The sequence below is a fragment of the Triticum dicoccoides genome, chromosome 6B (assembly GCF_002162155.2).
Source record: "Triticum dicoccoides isolate Atlit2015 ecotype Zavitan chromosome 6B, WEW_v2.0, whole genome shotgun sequence".
In the NCBI taxonomy this organism is placed as follows: Eukaryota; Viridiplantae; Streptophyta; class Magnoliopsida; order Poales; family Poaceae; genus Triticum; species Triticum dicoccoides.
The window spans coordinates 551,485,024-551,504,013 of NC_041391.1; the positions used below are offsets into that span (position 1 = coordinate 551,485,024).

An 18,990-nucleotide genomic window follows, 5' to 3' on the forward strand; every position below is an offset into this window, starting at 1 on the left:
CTTGGCCTCTACTGCTGATCCATGTACATGGAGAAGAACAGGCAACCGCTCATTCATGCTTCGTTCCACTCCTTTGCGCTACATTACTGGATGTGACATTTTTCTATCTCTCTATGTTGTAACAAGTCTGCTGCCTGCATAGTTAATGGATTTTTTATTTAAATTTATCGCTGCTTAGTGCTTTGTTGCAATTGTTCACCCAAGATTCTTATATATAATCTGAGCGTATGTAGGCATACTTAGCTTTGTTGTTCCATTTTTTCTGGCGCATAGAAATAAGAGTATTGTCCAGGTTAGGTATTCAATTGAGTATGGTATTTGGATTGCTATCAGAATGTCTTTTCTATGCATGTGATTTCTCATATCTGATTATAATATTTGTGAAGTCGTGCATTGCACGTGCACTTGGAAGCGGGCCCGTGGCCCGCGCTGGACGGCGCCGACGCCGACCCGAACCACCTCGTCCGCGTATTCTTGGAGTTGTGGCTGGTCGATTTACATGAAATTAATTCCCTCAATTCTGGTGGCAAATATAATACACATAATCCATATTGTTATGCACTAGCGTGTATGTGTGAAATAGATGGATTATGGTCCCGTACCCAATAAAATGGATATGTGTGTGTGTTAGAGCGAGAGGGAGACGGGGATAGAGAGTGAGGAAGAGGGAGGGAGAGTGTGGTTCTGTGTGTGTGTGAAGATTTGATGGTAAAAAAAGTCGCCAATGTCGTAATATTGAACTCTTAAAGTTAATGTGGCCCCGTTGCAACGCACGGGCGTTCTTCTAATCTTACTCCTAATCTTCTTACTCCTAATGTCTCAGTACGGGTCGTTCGTTCGCTTCGTTCGTTTCCAGCCTTCCATGATCGATCCCACAAGGCGATCTCTCTCCCACCGATTTGTCCCCTCCCTCCAAAAATCAAGACCGGTTTTTCCTCTTCCCACCTCCCACGTAATAACACCTAATGGAAAAAAATCGGAGAAAAAAAACCCCAGCCTGGGGAGCGACCACCCCTCGCACGAAAAAAGCTGACGATAGAGGGCAGCCTCGATCCATTGGGACAGGAACCACGTCGTCGCCGCCGCCCTCGATCTATTGGCTACGTCGACAGGAACCACGCCGCCGCCGCCATCGCGGTTTGCTGATACGCTGCCAATCTATTCTCTACATCGATGGAAACCAGGCGCTAGCCGCGGATCCCTTTGCCGCCGCCGAGATCGAGGCGCCGCCGCCATTGTTGCGGGCCTCCGGGTCACCATCGATACACCGTTGCCAAGGTCCGCCTTCGCCTTCTGCGGATCCCTTTGAACGCCACATCCTTCTTGCCCTATCAATTCTTCATAGGTAATTTCACTGTTTTTTTTTTGAACAAGAGAGGGATCCCGAAGGATCCCGAACTATTTATTCAGATAAAGAGAAGTACAGCGTCTTACACAAAGGACCCTGAAGAAACAACAAACGACGAACAAGTCCCAGGACTTTTGCAAGAAGGACCTCAACCTAAAGATGAAAAACGCGATCAGGTCCACATCGTTCTCAGCGGATACACCTCGCCGTCGCCGGGGACGTGACCACTTGGGGCGACGAGGGAGCCATAGCAACCAGCCATGGCGACCGCCGGAACGAAGATCTGCCTCCCAAATGGCTACAAGGCCGGGAGGAATGGGGATGGCCGCCCTTCGGCCAGAAGAAGAAGCAGCAGAATGACGGCGACGACCGGCCATCGACCGCCACAGCAGGCGCCAGCGCCCCCACCGCAATAGCTGCTGCTGTTGAGCTCAAACCCGATCTGACATCTTCAGATGGCCGCTCCTCCCAAGCTCCCGCTCCATCACCGCAACGGCTTGAAGAAACCGGGAGAATCGGCTGGCCTTTCTCCAGATCCAGGGCACAAAGACCACGCGCTTATTTTGAGAGCTAGCACCAGAAACATCATCTCCCCTTCGCCACCACCATGGGAGAAGAGCAGAAGATGTCACCGGCGACCACCAGGCGCTGCGCGCAAGCGGCGGTGGGTTGCGCTCCATCGGCATGACGCCAAACTCCGGCACAAGGCCAAACTCCACAAAGGAAACACCTAGACTAGGCCTACTATTTACAACAGAGCACCACGCACCTCTCCCATCTCCTTCCCGACCGGCGTCGCCGGCGGCAAAGATCCAGGATCGGGCCGGGCCCGAGTCGCTCTCGTGGTCGCCTCTCTCGAACAGTAGAGAGAAAGGGATAGAAAGGAGAGTATCCGTTTGGACTCCGGTAATTGGAGATGTGCTACACATTAACGGCTTACATTCATGGTACGTACATCCGTTGGAGGCCACCACAACTCTCCAGGTTTGCGAATGTGTTGCGGTAGCGGTAGCCCTCGACGGGGTGCTCGCCGGCAATGACCTTGTTCATGTCGGTTCAGGTCGCCATGACCTTGTTCGCAACTTGATTGATTGCTGATCCATATATTAGTTCCATGTGGGCGTTCGTGTCATCATCCTGGAAAAGCAAAGACAAACTCCAAGATGAAAAAAAGCCTTTCACTATACATCCTTTATTTTTTTTCATGCATCCTGAAAAATCAAAGACAAACTCCAAGATGAAAAATAGCCTTTCCCTATACATCCTTTAATATTTTTCATGCATCTGAAAAAGCAAAGACAAACTCCAAGATGAATAAAAACCTTTCGCTCTACATCCTATATAGTATTTTTCATGCTTCGACTGAATTTCATGTATCTGCTTTCTTTGATGTCAAGGAATTAGGTCGCATATTCTAAAACCTTGGGATAATTATCTGGAGGTGGCCTCTTGGCAATTACTGCAGTATTCGTTACTTCATCTGACATTTGTCCACTTGATCCATGCTCAACCTCATGAAGTCTACAAAATTCATAGTACCATAATTGTATCAGTGAAGTAGTACATATATCAAGCAATGATCTTGGAGTCTCATGGATCTGGCAATTCATAGGTACGTATGGGAAATTCAAAAAGCAAGCCAACTCAAGATACAAAGGCGGCAGGTTTGCCTACAGGTTGTTCCGCTATCAGATTTAGCTGTACCATGGCTAATATCATGCCCTTCTCATATTTTGGATACATGATGTATTGCAGGCCATGTGGATGGGCCAAATGTTGATGAATACAACACAGAGAGTATACCCTTGGCTGACAATCTTGACGATAGTTACTCCATCTTTGCAGGTTTAATTCTATGCAAATATCGTCAACATGGCTAACATCATGCCCTGCTCACAGTGTGTATACATGATGTGTTGCAGGCCATTCCTTTGGAGCAAATGCTGATGAATACAACACAGAGAATATACCCTTAGCTGACAAACTTGACGATAGTTACTCAATGGGTCCAGGTTTAATTATGTGCAAATATCGTCAACATACTTCTGGTATAAAATCATCTGTTTTGTATATTCTCTATCATACCTTACAGACTACGAGGGGGGCAACAACACATCAGATGGGTTAAGTGATGCTTCGTTGACGGCTCCCAGTGAACTCACACTCGCTCCCGGGGATATCACAAATGTTGATCGACCTTACAATGCGATGTCAGGTATTCTTATACTATGTGTATTACATCCTATTGTTGGACAGATTCAGTAAACTGGCAGGTGTGGTCCAGTCTCCTTTGTACATAATGATGCCTTGTGGGTTTTTTCATTTTGTTATTTTTACATGATGCAGACAACCCAGCAAACTCATTCATGCATAATGGTGCTTCCTTGCCGGCTCCCAGTAATCTCACACTCTTCTATGCCAGCAATGTACGAGGCAGTTCAAATGGTATTACCCGTCCGTCTTTGATGTGAAGTAATTAGTCCTTACGGGGGTTCATCTTCATATATTTAATCAGCTTATGGCTATTATGTTGTTCCAGTAGCTCTAGAATCTTCCCATGTCGATGTGGGAAACCAGGTCGGGCGTAATGCTCTAGCTCGTGAATGTTCAGTGTCTATACCAACAACCGAGCACTAGAAAACATGAGTTGTGATGAATGACCGCAAAAACAGCTTCACCGACAAAAAGAGAGAGCTGATAAACGCCCGGAGGCGAGCTGCTTATCGAAAGAAAAAGGAAGAGGGTACGGTCATGAAAATCAGCCTTTTGCTAGACATTCTTCTCGCTTTATAATTAATACTTTTCATACTTTTCATGCCAGATACGTTTTAAGGTACTGCTGATACAATTCATGATTATGGAGAACATAACAAGACCTCATCAATAGAAAAAAGGGACATTATAAACACGCGGAGAAGGGCAGCTTATAAGGAGAAAAAAGAAAAGGAAGATGCTCCGATTATGTACCATCACAAGAACAAAGGGATAAGATAGACGCTAAACGACGGGCAACGTACCACAGAAGAAAAAAGGTAAAACAAGCCCTGATCATAAATATTCTTTACTCCACTTATTATGTGCATTTTGACTTTTATTAAGTATAAAAAATGTTCGTTAATTCAGTTAAGAAATAAATTGAGATCGTGGTATGGGTCGGTAATACCCAAAAAAAATAACTAAATCAGAGGAAATTCCCCTCTTTAATAGTACAGATCTCAGACTAATGTTAGAAAAAATTGAGCTATTCCAGACTAAACTTGTATGAACAGTATGTACATGTCATGCTTTTTGATTTGTGGCCCAGACTTTCTAATTACGTATATGATGCTTTCATACACTTATATAGGCCCAAACTGTTTATATTGTTATCCTTGATGTTTCGCATCTGTCATATAGTACAAGACATGAATCACAAAGTAAAGCTTACAGTCAAAAAAGTGTTAAGCTTGGCAAGGCATGGTGCTCAAATATGTGTACCTCAAAACTTAATTTTGTTCGCCTGCATCAATCATCCAGTTCTGGTCTGACTTCATTTGCAAGGTTAGTGTGAGCAATATTTGCTTTCCACACTATATCACGAACTTCTCTCCATTTTACGGGTACCTGCAAAACTAACCAAATTAAACAGGGCCATCTGAATATAAGTACAAATTAGATAAGTCAGGAGACAGTAACAGGAACGTCCAGCTTCATAATAGAGCAAGCAAAATTCAAACATTTTCTTGTGGCCAAATTAAAACTAAATGTACACGCGCAAGACATCTTGACCACATAATGTATAATGACTAAATTAGGTGGTTCAGCTTGAAGATATGGGTGGTTCAGCTTGAAGATATGAGACATTTTTAGCTCAGAGAGTAAACGGCTATAGAATTTTACAGGAAAAAAACTACATACTACTCCCTCTAACAAAATATGACACATTTTTTGCATTTCCGACAGCTCCCAAATCTCTGTAAGAGTACAATTCTGCCCTCACCATTGTCCAACTCCCAAATCAGTTTGAATTTGAACCTCGCCGTCGGCAGCACCTCGTGCCTCGCCCAGCAACTCACGCCTCGCCCGGTGCTTGCAGCTCCAGGTGCTCACCACCTCCTTGCCCGCTCCTGCTCGCCGCGCCCGCTCCTTGCCCCGACACTGCTTGCCCAGGCCCAACAAATCAGTTATGTTTATTTTAGCATCAGTACGCTGATTTTCAAACCGTGTACACTATGCAACAGTACAGTTCATACCAATCAGTGCTACTCCTTTCAGTTACAGAGTCCATCCCTACTGTACTGCAAAACCTAGATTGAGGAGACGCAGTACTGTAAGTGCTGGAGTAACTGTCTTACAGCTAATCAGTGCAGACGCGGCAACCGCTTCTTCAGGAGCTGCATCATTGTCCATATCACATCGTTCTTCCCTCTGCAACACGCATCCCTACTCTTATCTGCATCCCATCAAGAATCACAACCATATCCCATCCACACAAGAATCACAACGGACTATACTCCTAATCAAGAATCCACCCCACGCAGATAGTACGGGGAGGATGCACACCTTGTGGGTCTTGCCGTCGAGCGTAGAGCGTGGTAGGCGATTGGGATTCCGGTGCGGCCTCAATCTCGGGTGCCGTCGAGATGGAGGGGGGCTCCGGCTTAGATAGCCCGTGCGGGACGGTAGCGTCCAGTACGGGAGCTCCTGTTTGCAGATAGAGGGTAACGAGGAGCGCCGGCGTTTGTCACAGCCGGTGTCGAGTAGGACAAGGCCGCCGTGCCCGCGCTCCTCCTCGGCCTTGGAGCACGCAAGACGCAGCACGGGGGGGAGGGAAAGGCGACACGGGCGAGAGGGAGAGAAGGCGGCGAAGCACGTCACTGGAGGGAGGCGGCGACGCCGGTGGGAGGGAGGCGACAACACGAATCATTAGAGGAGAGCTAGGGATTTGGTGGAGGGGAATGACCGAACGAGAGTGTGGTGCGGAGAGAGTGAGAGGTAAGAGAGCGTTTTGCGGCTTCGGTGTTGTGAGGCTATATTTGGGAAAGTAAAAGAAAATATTAGGTGACAGAAAAAGTGCAGGCCATGTTCGGCTAATCCCCTCGGCACAGGGGGGTCGAAGGGGATTGGGGAGGTTTGACGGGAATTTTGACTTGCAAAGGATTTAGTACCCTTCAATCCCTTTCAAACCTCTTTAAACCCTGTCTAACTGAACAAGGCTGCATGGGTCCTAAAAAATGTCTTGTATTTTTTATATTTTGCTATAGAGGGCTTAATAATTTACAAAGACACCACAGCGCTAGGGAATGGGGTGCGGACCGTGTGATCACAGCTCGAGCCGAGAGGAGAGCTAGCGATAAGTGGCGGGGCGACCCTTCTGCACCTTCTGATCGGCGGACGAATCCGGCTGCTCACCGCGAAAGGTTTGCTCATGGTTGTTAACCATATTCGGCCAAAATCGTAAACTTTGGCGGGGAGTGGAGGGGACGGACGACATCGTGGTGGAGGGGATGGGTGGCGGTGGTGAGCATGGAGGGGAGGCGGCAGATCCAAGCCATGGCAGGGAGATATGGCAGCGGTGACGCTGTGGCGGGGGGAGATGGCAGCGGTGACATGTGCGCGGAGAGTGAGATGTGAGTGAGGGCTTGTGCCCATGTAGTGAGAGAGTGAGAGGGGTAACCTGTTCTTTCTTTTTATGATATTTCTTTTCAAGGTAAAGAAGGAAAATAAGAGGTTGGTTGTATGTTATTTTTAGAAAAATCTGTTGTTTTTTTTATAAAAGGAAAAATCGGTTGTTTGCTCTAGAGAATTGTAACATACTTTTATTAATTTCTTCAAGTAGGGATATGTCTGGCTATTTTGTTTTTGATTTTATGTTCCCATGAAACGATAAAGAAGTCCTGTTTGCACAATATTCTCCGTTGCATATTTCTAGATCGTCAACGTGAAATATTCATGCTAATTACATATGTTGCTTGTGCAAGATGGTTATGAGCTGGGGAAGAATTTTTTTACTATATTTTCTCAAGTAAGAATGAAGCTAAAGACAACATTCCTAACATTATAGTTGAATACCTTAAGCGCACCAAGTAGATCTTAATTTATAACCGATTATTAGTTGCTTCATCGCTCGCTATGTATACATCATCACATCACATTTTTTTATCAACTTATATCATTGCAAGTGAAATGGATTTTAATTATTTTCTGATTGTTATTGATTATCTTTTCTATACATGCAGAATTTGACATGCATTACAGTCTTATTATATATAATTCCAGCAAAGATTTAAAATGCCCCATAACAACGCACGAGCATTCTACTAAAATATATAAAAACTTATATGTTTGTCGCCCGTGGCAACGCACGGGCACTCTACTAATGTATAGAAGTTTGCGGCCGGGGACCGTTTCCGAACAATCCATTCCAGCCGTGCCCACACAGATACAGCCCGAAACTGCCGACGCCAACCGTCCTCTACTCGGGAACCGAACCATCCCCAAAACCCCACCACCTCACGATCTCCACCCTTCCGCGGTCCTGCCCATGGCCGCCGCCGCCGCACCTCACCTCGCCGCCGTGGGGACCGCCGCATCGTACGCCCGTGTCCATCTCGGCCAGGCCGAGGGCGCGCCTCGTGCCCGTCGCCGCAGCGGCCGCTACTCCGGCCACCGACGGCGTCACGTCGGTGCCACCCCACCCCAGGCGCTTGTAAGACTTCTCTCTTTTCGTGGATCAGTTTTGAATCCTGAGCGAATTTGATCTTCGATTCTTCGCCGCGCTTCGTCATTGATCTATTACGATTCCTTCTCCCCTTCAATCTCTTGCATTAATGTATAGGGTTGTAAAGCGCCACACCATATCGGTTTTTGTTGGGGATGAGAGGGATGATCAATCGGATTGCCGGGGTCTTCGCTAGAAGAGGGTACAACATTGAGTCATTGGCAGTTAGGCTGAACAAGGATAAGGCGCTGTTCACCATTGTGGTGTCAGGAACAGAGAAAATACTCACAAAGGTTGTCGAGCAGCTCTACAAACTTGTTAATGTTATACAGGTCAGAATTTTCTTATTCCAGTGTCCCGTGAATAATGAAAATGTTTGCTAACTAATACTCCCTCCGTTCGAAAATACTTGTCATTGAAATGGATGTATCTAGATGTATTTTAGTTCTAGATACATCCATTTTCATCTATTTTGATGACAAGTATTTTTGAACGGAGGGAGTAGCAACATGTGATTAATGGAATTACTCTGTTTCAGTTTTCGTGCTTGCTCCAGTCATCACTGTATCTGATATTCATAGTTTCATATATCGGTTGAACAGGTTCATGATTTGTCAAAGGAACCACAAGTTGAAAGAGAGCTCATGCTTATAAAACTAAACGTAGAGCCGGAACAGCGGCTCGAGGTAAAAGTGTTGGGGAACGTTGCAGAAAACAAAAAAATTCCTACGGTTTCACCAAGATCCATCTATGAGTTCATCTAGCAACAAGTGATTGGATGCATCTACGTACCTTGTAGATCGCGAGCGGAAGCGTTCAAAGAACGGGGATGAGGTAGTCGAACACGATGTGATCCAAATCACCGGAGATCCTAGCACCGAACGGACGGCACCTCCGCGTTCAACACACGTACGGAGCAGCGACGTCTCCTTCTTCTTGATCCAGCAAGGGGAAAGGAGAGGTTGAGGAAGATGGCTCCAGCAGCAGCACAACGGCGTGGTGGTGATGGAGCTGCAGTACTCCGTCAGGGCTTCGCCAAGCACTATGGAGGAGGAGGAGGTATTGGAGAGGGAGAAGGAGGCAACCAAAGGCGTGGATGAAGAGTCCTCCTTCCCCCACTATATATAGGAGGGCCAAGGGGGGGGCGTCGGCCCTAGGAGATCCAATCTCCTAGGGGGGTGCGGCCAAGGGGGAGGAATCCCTCCTCCCCAAGGCACCTAGGAGGTGCCTTCCCCTCCTAGGACTCTTCCTCCTTGAAACCCTAGGCGCATGGGCCTCTTGGGGCTGGTGCCCTTGGCCCATGTAGGCCAAGGCGCACCCCCTACTACCCATGTGGCCCCCCGGGACAGGTGGCCCCACCCGGTGGACCCCCGGGACCCTTCCGGTGGTCCCGGTACAATACCGATGACCCCGAAACTTGTCCCGATGGCCGAAACAGGACTTCCCATATATAAATCTTTACCTCCGGACCATTCCGGAACTCCTCGTGACGTCCGGGATCTCATCCGGGACTCCGAACAACATTTGGGTTACTGCATATACATATCCCTACAACCCTAGCGTCACCGAACCTTAAGTGTGTAGACCCTACGGGTTCGGGAGACATGTAGACATGACCGAGATCGCTCTCCGGTCAATAACCAACAGCAGGATCTGGATACCCATGTTGGCTCCCACATGCTCCTCGATGATCTCATCGGATGAACCATGATGTCGAGGATTCAAGCAACCCCGTATACAATTCCCTTTGTCAATCGATATGTTACTTGCCCGAGATTCGATCGTCGGTATCCCAATACCTCGTTCAATCTCGTTACCGGCAAGTCACTTTACTCGTGCCGTAATGCATGATCCCGTGACCAGACACTTGGTCACTTTGAGCTCATTATGATGATGCATTACCGAGTGGGCCCAGTGATACCTCTCCATCATACGGAGTGACAAATCCCAGTCTTGATCCATGTCAACCCAACAGACACTTTCGGAGATACCCGTAGTATACCTTTATAGTCACCCAGTTACGTTGTGACGTTTGGCACACCCAAAGCACTCCTACGGTATCCGGGAGTTACACGATCTCATGGTCTAAGGAAAAGATACTTTGACATTGGAAAACTCTAGCAAACGAACTATACGATCTTGTGCTATGTTTAGGATTGGGTCTTGTCCATCACATCATTCTCCTAATGATGTGATCTCGTTATCAATGACATCCAATGTCCATAGTCAGGAAATCATGACTATCTGTTGATCAACGAGCTAGTCAACTAGAGGCTTACTAGGGACATGTTGGTGTCTATTATTCACACATGTATTACGATTTCCGGATAACACAATTACAGCATGAATAAAGACAATTATCATGAACAAAGAAATATAATAATAATGCTTTTATTATTGCCTCTAGGGCATATTTCCAACAGTCTCCCACTTGCACTAGAGTCAATAATCTAGTTACACTGTGATGAATCGAACACCCATGGAATTCTGGTGTTGATCATGTTTTGCTCTAGGGAAAGGTTTAGTCAACGGATCCGCTACATTCAGGTCCGTATGTACTTTACAAATCTCTATGTCTCCATCTTGAACATTTTCACGAATGGAGTTGAAGCGACGCTTGATGTGTCTTGTCTTCTTGTGAAACCTGGGCTCCTTGGCAAGTGCAATAGCTCCAGTGTTGTCACAGAAGAGTTTGATTGGCCCCGACGCATTGGGTATGACTCCTAGGTCGGTGATGAACTCCTTCACCCATATTGCTTCATGTGCTGCCTCCGAGGCTGCCATGTACTCCGCTTCACATGTAGATCCCGCCACGACGCGCTGCTTGCAACTGCACCAGCTTACTGCCCCACCATTCAAAATATACACGTATCCGGTTTGTGACTTAGAGTCATCCAGATCTGTGTCGAAGCTAGCGTCGACGTAACCCTTTACGACGAGCTCTTCGTCACCTCCATAAACGAGAAACATTTCCTTAGTCCTTTTCAGGTACTTCAGGATATTCTTGATCGCTGTCCAGTGTTCCTTGCCGGGATTACTTTGGTACCTTCCTACCAAACTTACGGCAAGGTTTACATCAGGTCTGGTACACAGCATGGCATACATAATAGAACCTATGGCTGAGGCATAGGGGATGACACTCATCTCTTCTATATCTTCTGCCGTGGTCGGACATTGAGCTGAGCTCAATTTCACACCTTGTAACACAGGCAAGAACCCCTTCTTAGATTGATCCATATTGAACTTCTTCAATATCTTATCAAGGTATGTGCTTTGTGAAAGACCTATGAGGCGTCTTGATCTATCTCTATAGATCTTGATGCCTAATATATAAGCAGCTTCTCCAAGGTCCTTCATTGAAAAACTCTTATTCAAATAGGCCTTGATGCTGTCCAAGAGTTCTATATCATTTTCCATCAAAAGTATGTCATCTACATATAGTATGAGAAATGCTACAGAGCTCCCACTCACTTTCTTGTAAACGCAGGCTTCTCCATAAGTCTGCGTAAACCCAAACGCTTTGATCATCTCATCAAAGCGAATGTTCCAACTCCGAGATGCTTGCACCAGCCCATAAATCGAGCGTTGGAGCTTGCACACCTTGTCAGCATTCTTAGGATCGACAAAACCTTCCGGCTGCATCATATACAATTCTTCCTTAAGGAAACCATTAAGGAATGCCATTTTGACGCCCATTTGCCATATTTCATAATCGTAGAATGCGGCAATTGCTAACATGATTCGGACGGACTTCAGCTTCGCTACCGGTGAGAAAGTCTCATCGTAGTCAACCCCTTGAACTTGTCGATAACCCTTAGCGACAAGCCGAGCTTTATAGATGGTCACATTACCATCCGCGTCTGTCTTCCTCTTAAAGATCCATTTATTTTCTATGGCTCGCCGCTCAACGGGCAAGTCAGTCAAAGTCCATACTTCGTTTTCATACATGGATCCTATCTCGGATTTCATGGCTTCTAGCCATTTGTCGGAATCCGGGCCCGCCATCGCTTCTTCATAGTTCGAAGGTTCACCGTTGTCTAACAACATGATTTCCAAGACAGGGTTGCCGTACCACTCTGGTGCGGAATGTGTCCTTGTGGACCTTCGAATTTCAGTAGGAGCTTGATCAGAAGTATCTTGATCATCATCAATAACTTCCTCTCTAGTAGGTGCAGGCACCTCAGGAACATTTTCTTGAGTTGTGCCATTTTCCGGTTCAAGAGGTAACACTTCATCAAGTTCTACTTTCCTCCCACTTACTTCTTTCGAGAGAAACTCTTTCTCTAAAAAGAATCCATTCTTGGCAACAAAGATCTTGCCTTCGGATCTGAGGTAGAAGGTATACCCAACAGTTTCTTTAGGGTATCCTATGAAGACGCATTTTTCCGACTTGGGTTCGAGCTTTTCAGGTTGAAGTTTCTTGACATAAGCATCGCATCCCCAAACTTTCAGAAACGACAGCTTAGGTTTCTTCCCAAACCAGAATTCAAACGGTGTCGTCTCAACGGATTTCGATGGAGCCCTATTTAAAGTGAATGCGGCAGTCTCTAAAGCATAGCCCCAAAAAGATAGCGGTAAATCGGTAAGAGACATCATAGATCGCACCATATCTAATAGAGTGCGATTACGACGTTCGGACACACCATTACGCTGAGGTGTTCCAGGCGGCGTGAGTTGTGAAACTATTCCATATTTTCTTAAGTGTGTGCCAAATTCGTGACTCAAGTATTCTCCTCCACGATCTGATCGTAGAAACTTGATTTTCCTGTCATGTTGATTCTCAACCTCACTCTGAAATTCCTTGAACTTTTCAAAGGTTTCAGACTTGTGTTTCATTAGGTAGATATACCCATATCAACTCAAATCATCAGTGAGGGTGAGAACATAACGATAGCCACCGCGAGCCTCAATACTCATTGGACCGCACACATCAGTATGTATGATTTCCAATAAGTTGGTTGCTCGCTCCATTGTTCCTGAGAACGGAGTCTTGGTCATCTTACCCATGAGGCATGGTTCGCACGTGTCAAATGATTCGTAATCAAGAGACTCTAAAAGTCCATCTGCATGGAGCTTCTTCATGCGTTTGACACCTATGTGACCAAGGCGGCAGTGCCACAGGTATGTGGGACTATCATTATCAACTTTACATCTTTTGGTACTCACACTATGAATATGTGTAGCATTACGCTCGAGATTCATTAAGAATAAACCATTCACCATAGGAGCATGACCATAAAACATATCTCTCATATAAATAGAACAACCATTATTCTCGGATTTAAATGAGTAGCCATCTCGAATTAAACAAGATCCCGATACAATGTTCATGCTCAAAGCTGGAACTAAATAACAATTATTAAGGTTTAAAACTAATCCCGAAGGTAAATATAGAGGTAGCGTGCCGACGGCGATCACATTGACCTTGGAACCATTCCCGACATGCATCGTCACCTCGTCCTTTGCCAGTCTACGCTTATTCCGCAGCCCCTGCTTTGAGTTACAAATGTGAGCAACTGCACCAGTATCAAATACCCAGGAGCTACTACGGGTACTAGTAAGGTACACATCAATTACATGTATATCATATATACCTTTTGTTTTGCCGGCCTTCTTGTCCGCTAAGTATTTGGGGCAGTTCCGCTTCCAGTGACCACTTTCCTTGCAATAAAAGCACTCAGTCTCGGGCTTGGGTCCATTCTTTGGCTTCTTCCCGGCAGCTTGCTTGCCGGGCGCGGCAACTCCCTTGCCGTCCTTCTTGATGTTCTTTTTACCCTTGCCCTTCTTGAACTTAGTGGTTTTATTCACCATCAACACTTGATGTTCCTTCTTGACTTCTACCTCTGCTGATTTCAGCATAGCAAATACTTAAGGAATGGTCTTTTCCATCCCCTGCATATTGAAGTTCATCACAAAGCTCTTGTAGCTCGGTGGAAGTGACTGGAGGATTCTGTCAATGACCGCATCATCCGGGAGATTAACTCCCGGCTGAGTCAAGCGGTTATGTAACCCAGACATAGTGAGTATGTGCTCACTAACAGAACTATTTTCCTCCATCTTACAGCTGAAGAATTTGTCGGAGACTTCATATCTCTCGACCCGGGCATGAGCTTGCAAAACCATTTTCAGCTCTTCGAACATCTCATATGCTCCATGTCTCTCAAAACGCTTTTGGAGCCCCGGCTCTAGGCTGTAAAGCATGCCGCACTGAACGAGGGAGTAGTCATCGGTACGTGCCTGCCAAGCGTTCATAACGTCTTGTTCTGCAGGGAGAACAGGTGCGTCACCCAGCGGTGCTTGTAGGACATAATCTTTCTTGGCAGCTATGAGGATGATCCTCAGGTTCCGGACCCAGTCCGTATAGTTGCTGCCATCGTCTTTCAGCTTGGTTTTCTCTAGGAACGCGTTGAAGTTGAGGACTACGTTGGCCATTTGATCTACAAGACATATTGTAAAGATTTTAGACTAAGTTCATGATAATTAAGTTCATCTAATCAAATTATTTAATGAACTCCCACTTAGATAGACATCCCTCTTCTAGTCACCATTCCGGAACTCCTCGTGACGTCCGGGATCTCATCCGGGACTCCGAACAACATTCGGGTTACTGCATATACATATCCCTACAACCCTAGCGTCACCTAACCTTAAGTGTGTAGACCCTATGGGTTCGGGAGACATGTAGACATGACCGAGATCGCTCTCCGGTCAATAACCAACAGCGGGATCTGGATACCCATGTTGGCTCCCACATGCTCCTCGATGATCTCATCGGATGAACCACGATGTCGAGGATTCAAGCAACCCCGTATACAATTCCCTTTGTCAATCGATATGTTACTTGCCCGAGATTCGATCGTCGGTATCCCAATACCTTGTTCAATCTCATTACCGGCAAGTCACTTTACTCGTGCCGTAATGCATGATCCCGTGACCAGACACTTGGTCACTTTGAGCTCATTATGATGATGCATTACTGAGTGGGCCCAGTGATACCTCTCCGTCATACGGAGTGACAAATTCCAGTCTTGATCCATGTCAACCCAACAGACACTTGATACCCATAGTATACCTTTATAGTCACCCAGTTACGTTGTGACATTTGGCACACCCAAAGCACTCCTACGGTATCCGGGAGTTACACGATCTCATGGTCTAAGGAAAAGATACTTTGACATTGGAAAACTCTAGCAAACGAACTATACGATCTTGTGCTATGTTTAGGATTGGGTCTTGTCCATCACATCATTCTCCTAATGATGTGATCTCGTTATCAATGACATCCAATGTCCATAGTCAGGAAATCATGACTATCTGTTGATCAACGAGCTAGTCAACTAGAGGCTTACTAGGGACATGTTGGTGTCTATTATTCACACATATATTACGATTTCCGGATAACACAATTACAGCATGAATAAAGACAATTATCATGAACAAAGAAATATAATAATAATGCTTTTATTATTGCCTCTAGGGCATATTTCCAACAAAAAGTGTATATGTGGCTTTTGCAGGCATGCTATCTCATAGCAGTAGCGCGGGTTTTAGATGTATCAGTAGCGCGGGTACCCGCGCTACTAATAAGGCGCTACAGCTAACTCATAGCAGTAGCGCGTGCGCACCCGCGCTACTGCTACACAAGTGTAGCAGCAGCGCGGTTAGAAGAAGCTCGCTACTGCTCGTAGCGCTAGCGCTCTTTGGCTGGACGCGCTACTGCTATTGAGGCGCTGCTGCTAACTTTTATACACTCGCTACTGCTAATTTAAGTAGTTTTTTTGGCATATTTGTTTTGTATTTGAACAGGCTTTGTAGAAGAATCTTTAGCACATAGAAATGTCATCATGATACACATATAAATGCCTGTGAGACCACAAATGTAATCATAGCATGTACATACAAATAGTCTCATCATAATCATCATCCAACACAAAGTGATATCTTGTCATCATCTCGAAAATAGCAATACATGCAAGTCTCGAATACTTGCAACTACAACAACTCATCCATCTAAACAAAGGTATACGCAAGAAGTGCACACCTTCCAGACCCTTCCTTAACCCCTGCCCAAGTGTTCCCGGGCTAAGTACTGTACAACCCTCGCGCCCGGCTAGTTGAGCCTGTGTTGAGGCGGCATCTTCAAGCGTGTCCTGTGAGGATTTCATGAAGAGAGACTTTTTGCAATCCATGGTACGACCCTGCCCGGGCATATCATCCATATCCTCATTAGCAAGCTGATAGCCCGATTCGTCATATGGTTGACTCATCATATCTATGTCACAGTCATACGCGTTTGTATTGAGGTAATCCATAGGGTCGACCTCCGTCTCATCATCCATTCTCTGTTCTACAGGAGAAATTACATCAGCCAGTACTATTGCACCCCCTTCATCATGTCGTCCGCCGCTCTCACCCGGCACTACAGGAGCTGGTAATTGCGTAGGCGGGGTGGTGGTCTCCACACATGCTTGTTGATGTGTGGTAGTTATTGGTGTGCTCTCGACCGGCTCCAGACGAATAAGATTCTTCGGCCATAGCAGCACCCAACCCTTGCAGCTTCCAATCCACGGCGGGGTCTCGTCGTCCGCTCCCACATGCTGTACTGGAGGAGGCAAATCCTCGTGCCCCGATTTCACACTGGTCAAGCTAACCCTGAAGTGCCCAGCGGGGATCGGCTGGTTGTGGAACGTGCGTTGAGAGGGGTCCATTATCATCCCCTTTCCCACGTCCACCTTCTGGCCTTTGATCAAGTAGAGTATGGTGCATGGGGTTTCTTTCGCCTGCAAACACATATGTCTGTGGCGTAAAACAACCGAAAGGCAACAAAAATGGAATATTATCTATATATATGTTGGTGCGACATGTAATTACCGTGACGGCATCGAGCTCAGCCAAAGACGAAGGCCCACCTAGCGCGCCTGAGACTAAGGACGGGCTGCTATGAGCGGGAGCGGCTGCGAGAGGAGGCCCGGTTGCTTGAGCAAGTGATGGTGCGATGGTGTTGTTGTTCATGGAGTTGCTCGCGATGAAACTGGGCTTCGGGAAATCATGTACCGTCTTGTCTGGATTTTCCTTCGCCCAGTTGATGATAACTGGAACCAAGTTAGTAGCGAAATCATTTCTGCAGGCAGTTACAGCTGCATTGACTGCCTGCTGTAGCAACTCATATTTGTCCTCGGCTGCTTTTTTCGCGTCCTCAGCTGCTTTTTTTCTCGACCGCAAGCTTCACCTTTGCGTCGATGTCCGCCTGACTAAACTTCTTTTTCTGCTTCTTGGCCTCCGGGCCGTCGTTGTAAAACACCTTCCACGTGGCGTCGTCTCCAGCGCCGTGCACACGACCATATTGCGGCCGCTGGTCCAACGGGAGTCCCTTAAGTTCGTTCAAGGCCCGGTTGAGAGGGGTGTCCCACTTGGGCCTCATCGGAGAAGTAGGGCTTTCGGCTGCAAGCCGGTGTTGCTTCTCCAGTAGTCTAATCAATTTCCTCGTGATCTTGTCCGTGTAAAAAACCTTTTTCTCCTTGTCCCACTTGTAGCGGGCCCTGATGAAGTCATGCTCCAAGGGGTTGGTGAACTTCGCGAAGGGGTCTGGGAGACCCGCGGCTTCACGTTCCGCGTCCTCCTTATCCCATATGGGCCTTTTACCGAGGTAGCCACGGCTTCTGAGGCGATGCTTCCCCGTGTTCCTTTGCTGAAGGATTTTGAATTTTGCAGCCTTAGCCTTGGCTGCCTCGGTAGCGCAAGTGTCCTTGAACTTTTCGAACTCCTCTTCCGTAAGTGTCGGATTTTCCTCCGGAATCTTGGACAGGGGTTCATCAGCCTCAATAGCTCATTTCACCCTCCCTTTCCAGGAGGCCAAATCATTGCTGAACATGCCCATGGCGTGATTGTTAATCTTTTTCATCTTCGGATCATCCCATGATTGTTCTATGTTATCATCCCGGTCGGGGAACTTGAATCTCTTGTGCAACTTCGTTAGGAGCAACTGCGTCAAATGTTCTTTACTCCTTAAGTCATCGTCGTTGATGCTCGCGCATTCCCGTAGGATGCATCCTACTTGGTTCCCATAGCACTTGCGAGGTTCTTCCGGCTCTAACGGCTCAAACTTGCCAGGTGCCATCTTTGTGATCACAAGTCGTCCAATCCCTAGTTTGTTAGGTTTTCGTATCCTCTGCTTCTTATGCTCCTCTTTTCGGTAGCGGCATCGGGGCCGATACCTTCCCTGCCGGTACCTTCCCCATCGGTCTCGGTGCCGCCATCGGTGCTGGCGCCGTCGGTGTCGATGTCGGTGTTAGTACCATCATCGAGGCCGACCTGCAAACCTTGCTTAGCAGTCAAATAGTCGAGGTACTCTTGTTCACCCTCATAATCCATCTCGTCTGCATCTTGGTCAGAAGGCCCAGTTTCTTCGTTGTTCGACATGTTTCCTATGATTAAGTGGCCTCATTTATTTCTAAAAGTATGAATAAATGAGAAATGACATAAAAAGAAATATATGTGCCAGCACTCGATATGCCAACTATGTAGCACAAATCATGCCTTTAATCACGGGAAATTTCGGCATGACCTTTGCTAAAAATGGACATATCGAGCGCCTGAAATTCACCGAAACGAAAATGAATCAACATTCAGGCGTAACATAGGCCACTCGGATCATTTTCCAAACATGACATGTCCAAAACATGACATATGCACATATCACATGTCCAGTTCAAATTTGCATATAAATTCAGCTAATTTTGAAACCTAGCTAAATTCATAACTAAATACATAACCTAATTAATTAACATAACCGAAGAACCCTAGCAGAGAGGGGGGGTTTACAAAGAGTGCAGGGGCGAGGAGGCAGGCCCGACGACGGCCGGCAGGGGAGAGGAGGGAGGCGAGGGCCGACGGGTCGAGGGCGAGCGCGCCGGGGTCGGGGGCGAGCGCCGGCGCCGGAGTC

The 18,990-nt window shown here is 46.6% G+C and overlaps 1 long non-coding RNA gene and 1 pseudogene across 4 annotated transcripts; one reads left to right on the forward strand and one right to left on the reverse strand.

The window, feature by feature from the left end:
- Positions 1–1,355: 1,355 nt before the first annotated feature.
- Positions 1,356–6,327, reverse strand: LOC119322342. Of its 4 annotated transcripts, none has more exons than XR_005155536.1 (6): positions 5,891–6,327; positions 5,581–5,780; positions 5,328–5,485; positions 4,826–4,951; positions 2,770–2,869; positions 1,356–2,485 (listed from the first exon to the last, which is right to left on the reverse strand). It is a non-coding gene; the product is annotated as an uncharacterized LOC119322342 (long non-coding RNA). The 4 variants fall into 4 exon arrangements; XR_005155538.1 differs by having other exon boundaries at positions 2,770–3,291; XR_005155537.1 differs by lacking the exon at positions 2,770–2,869.
- Positions 6,328–8,197: 1,870 nt separating this feature from the next.
- Positions 8,198–18,990, forward strand: part of LOC119324495 — a 20,954-nt pseudogene continuing 10,161 nt past the window's right edge.